The sequence below is a fragment of the Lactuca sativa genome, chromosome 5, assembly GCF_002870075.4.
Source record: "Lactuca sativa cultivar Salinas chromosome 5, Lsat_Salinas_v11, whole genome shotgun sequence".
NCBI classification, from domain to species: Eukaryota; Viridiplantae; Streptophyta; class Magnoliopsida; order Asterales; family Asteraceae; genus Lactuca; species Lactuca sativa.
In genome coordinates, this window is record NC_056627.2 from 159782171 (window position 1) to 159787189 (window position 5019).

General features: G+C 37.7%; 1 non-coding gene across 1 annotated transcript; it reads right to left on the reverse strand.

Moving 5' to 3' along the window:
- Nucleotides 1–4707: 4707 nt before the first annotated feature.
- Nucleotides 4708–4814, reverse strand: LOC111908117 (small nucleolar RNA R71). The gene has a single exon (XR_002855766.1). It is a non-coding gene; the product is annotated as a small nucleolar RNA R71 (small nucleolar RNA).
- Nucleotides 4815–5019: the final 205 nt, after the last annotated feature.

The following is a 5019-nucleotide window of genomic DNA, read 5'->3' on the forward strand; positions in this document are numbered from 1 at the left end:
AAGAAAGTCGTTTTCTCGGCCTTCCAGAAGATTTTGTCACCTTATCCACAAAGTCAACCGTTAGACCAAATCGGTCCAATCGGCTTGGCTCGAACTTGCCAAAAATAAAACCTCCTCAACTACCGATGCGTCATACGAAGTGCCAAGTGCGCCTAAATTGCACCATTTCATGCAGTACAATATCGGCTAGGCGTGCGCGTGGGCTTGACCCATTCCTTTGATCCACTAAAGCCTTTGAAGGCATATCAAGAGAAATGGTTTATAAGCTCACAAAATGTTTCTTCCCCCCACCAATGTGGGATAGAGGAAACTTGCCAACTTGCAATATTTCCTTTATAATTTCCAACAACCCCCCACCAAGTTGGAAATTTTCCTTTCACTCAGACATATGATGTCACTTGGGTGTCACTAAGATTAGAACCTAGTTTAATGAGGACAAACAATAAGAGAGAATTTCAATGGTATCCTTATAAGCTTAAACCATGAACCTTGTGACCTCTCCGGTTTACCCCTACACATCACATGTCGTCTTTGCGTTCTCCTTGAGCCCTAATATAGTCATGCACTAGAAATCCTTTTCATGACCATTTAGAAGATAAAACACTAATCTTCATTTGAGGCGACACCACCTCTAGGTCATATAGGCAAAGTTTTACTATATCTTCATTGTTTAGATGTCTCCAAAACTTTGTTAAGAGTCGTAACTCAACCTCGTTCTCGGCAATGACATACTATCCTACCTCACATAGATCTATCATTAATGATAGTACCTTTTATCGTTAGTGATTTTATTGTTACCCTTTAAACTTGAGAATTAGGAGCACTAATGTCAAGTTTGGTTTCCATCACTAAGCAATTTTATTGTGGTTTCAGACCCATGACTCTTGTGGTAGATGTAACCAAACCTCTAGTCAGCGGTTTGTTAAATGGATCTGCCAAGTTTCTATTTGTCTTGACGTAGACAATTTTGATAGTACCACTTTCAATTAGTTGTCTCACAAAATTGTGTCTTAGATCTACATGTCTCAACTTCCTATTACATACCACATTATATACTTTAGACAATGTGGCCTTACTGTCACAGTACATCAGTATAGAAGGCACTGGAATATCCTACAGACGGATATCCATAAGTGAATCTCAAATCCACTCTGCCTCTTTGCCTGATGTTGTTAAGGAAATTAGTCTGCTTCCATCATCGAATGCCATATGTATGTCTATTTCTTGCTCACCTAAGAAATAGCACCACCATCTAGAGAATACATCCAACCAATTGTGGATTTTAAATCACTGGTGTGATTTATCCAGCTAGCGTCGAAATAACCTTCTAGTATTCCATTAGATGACGAATACATCAACTCAAAAGTACTTGTCCTTTTTAGGTATCCTAGTACTGTACCCACTGCCTTCCAGTGATCCGACCCTAGATTGACAATATATTGACTTAGTTTTCTTACAATAAATGTGATGTCAAGTCGATTGCAATGCATTACATACATCATGCTCCCAATTGCACTTGCATCTACTAATTGAGGCACTGCTCGTCCAGCATTGACATTAAGTTTCACACTTTAATCAAAAGGAGTGTTAAATTCTTTAATATTCAAATGTTGAAACTTTGTCATAATTTTCTCTATTTAATGAGATTGACTTAGAGAAATCTAACTGTCTGTTCTTTTCACCTTAATACCAAGAATTGTATCAACTTCTCGTAGATCTTTCATCTTAAAGATTGAGGAAAGGTATTTCTTCATCTCAAGAATATCGTCTAGATGAGTGCTAATAATCAACAGATCATCAACATAAAGAGATATAAAAACTATGTAATCGGATGTGTATTTGGAATAATTACACTTGAAAGCATTGTTGTGTTGAAAACTGAAAGTATTCACAGTGGTGTCAAATCATTCATGCTACTATTTAGGAACTTGCTCCAACTTGTATAAGGATTTAACAAGTTTACAAACTTTGTTTTCCTGTCCAGGTATCACGAAAGTTTCATGTTGCCCTAAATAAATCTCATTCTTGAGATAACCATTGAAAAAGTTGTCTTCACATCCATTTGATGAATTTACAATAATTTCATTGCTAATATTACTATGAGAGTTCAAATATAACTAATCATAGCAATTAAGGCTTAGGTAACAAAATAATCAATTGCTTCTCGCTGCCTATAGCCCTTAGCAACTAATTAATCATGCTTCATAGGCATATATGGATCCACCTAGATGATATTTTCTCTTGAATATCCATTTGGATCTGTTAGATGCCATTTTATGCATCTTATAGAGTAGTTTTTATTATCATTTTAGCATAATATTTTGTACATTTTCATGTCATTTATTTAAATACTGTTCAGCTCATGTATTTCGTTAGAATTCCCGTACTGCTCATGTTTTATTGTAGATTTCAGATAGTTCGAGTGGAGCAGTGCTTTGGGAGCAGTTGGATGCGCATTTGGAGCTTAAAATGGAGCTTGAAACTTATGGAGTATGTTGAGGAATGTTTGGATGATGCTTTGGTCAAGGAACATTCGATTGAATTGGTCACACGAAGAAAGAATATGCAATATCAAAGTTAAAGGATGTTGCTGGCAGCTTTGACCCCCTGTCAGTATTTTGACCATATGTTGAGAACCGTAACTCCAATTGACACGATTCAAAATGATCTGAAAAGTAGACGAAATTTCGGACGTCATAGACACAAGCTGCGATCGCAGGTTGTCTCCTTGCGACCGCAGGTGACCTTTTTGTGATTGCAAGTTTGGTCGCAGGTTGCCTTCGAGGTTCTTTTGTGCCCAAAATTCATCCGGAAGTGAAATCTCAAAACCTGCGATCGCAGGTTGTCTTCTTGCAATCGCAGGTTGGCCAAAAAGTGTCAAAATAACATCCTACTTCATTAAAACGGCATCAGATGTGTTTATTTCAAAACCTACGATCGCAGGTTGTCCCCTTGCGATCGCAGGTGCGTCGTTTTTGCTGCTAGACATATAAAAAGACCCTAATAGCATTCCAGTAACCTAAGTTGACGATTCCAGAGGTTCCAGACGGCGAAAATACGATTTTGGAGGTGTTTCTTCTCCGATTTCATCAATTTCAGAAGATCTGAAGACTGTGGATCATCTCCTACGTTTAGTTTAGTAAGATTAGTTGTTTGATGTCTCTTTTTAGTTGTTTTTATTAGATTTTGGCCATGTCTGGCTAAACCCTAGTTTTCAGTTCTGCAAAGACAAGTACTTTTCATGTGATTGATCATTAGATTTGGTTTTTTATTTGTGTTTCTATCTAGATTCTTCAGTTTTGTTCTTAATGAATGTTTGATTTTGATTCTTTTTAGTTGACCACCTAGCTAGGGTTTTATCATTCATGTTAATCAGTTAATAGAATCCGTAATTGTTCTTGTAAACTGGTAAAAGTAACAAGTATCAGATTGGTTCCATTTTGGGATTTAACTCTGGTATAAACTGTAAAAATCATATCTTTACGCTTCCAAGCTTGTGAGAAGTATTGGGTATTGCTAAGAAATTTACAAAGAACTTAAAGCAATTTTTCTGATTTAATTAAGAGCTTTTGTAATTGAACAGTAAAAAGTTAGGGTTAATTGAAGAGCCTGTTCTGATTAACTAATTTAGGTAAAAGAGAAATTACTAGAGCTTGTTAGTTTTTCTCAGTACCAGCTTAGATAGAACCCATCTCTAATAATCAGATTTGGATCAGTTACGTGATTAGGAAAGTCGCAACAGAACTGAAATTTTTTTTTATATTGATTTTTGTTTAGTTTAATCTCACTGCAAGTTTTTAGTTTATTTCAAAACCCCCCTTTTATAATTTCTGTTTTGACTAGATGTGCCTGATGCAAAAAGGCATTGACTTTTAGGCTGTGTCCCTGAGGATTCGACCCTGCTCCCCTGTGCTATATTTTTAGTGCAACCAGCAGTGATAAATTTATTTGTTTAATACGTGCGCGACAGCGTGGTTAACAAATCGGCGCCGTTGCCGGGGACACGGCGCTTTCTAATAGTTTTATGCCCAGAATTTTTCGTTCAGGTACACCTTTAGTTTTTGATCCAGAAATCGAGCGAACTGCAAGGAAACTAAAGAAAGAAGCAACAAGAAAAAAAAAAACAATCAGCTGGTCTCTTTGGTTCATCATCTTCCATACCCCCAAAAACCTCCACACCACAAGGCACTACCTTGTGAAACGAATCAGATCCGTTTTTTCCAAAAGTACCCCCATATTCTCCTCAAAACAGCCCATATAAAACTTACTCCCCACCCCCTTCCGTTAAAACTAAAACCACAGACTCTTCAGAAACTGAATCTGAAGACTTAGTTATGAGTGGAGACGAAGCAGAAAAGACCCTTAGAGAGTGGGCCACTCAAGAGGTCAACCAATAGCCCCTTTGCATTACATTTCCAGAAGCCCATAACTTCGAACTTAAATCTGGGCTGATTCATCTTCTTTCCACTTTCAGAGGATTGGAAAATGAAGACCCACATAAATTCCTCAAGGAATTTCATGTGGTTTGTTCAGGAATGAAGCCTCATGCTGTCACAGAAGACCAGATAAAGTTAAGGGCATTCCCCTTTTCACTTCAAGATTATGCAAGAGAATGGTTGTATGAACTCCCATCAGGTTCCATCACCACTTGGACAGAACTCGTAAAGCTTTTTTTTAGAGAAATACTTTCCAGAAACGCGAGTCTCCAGTCTCAGAAGAGAAATCTTTGGTATCAAACAAGGAAAAAGAGAAGCTTTACATACCTACTGGGAGAGATTCAAGAAGTTGTTGGTCCGTTGCCCCCAACATGGAATTAGTGCTTACCAGCTCTATAATTGTTTCTATGAAGGTCTAACACCCATGGAAAGACGACTTATAAATGCTTCCAGTGGTGGTTCTTTGGGTGACATGAACCCAACTTAAATCAGAGAGCTGATTGAGAAGCTAGCGATCGAGTCTAAACATTCTGGGAATGAAGACGAGTGGTATCTAGATCAGCCAAAAGGGGTCAAGGAAGTC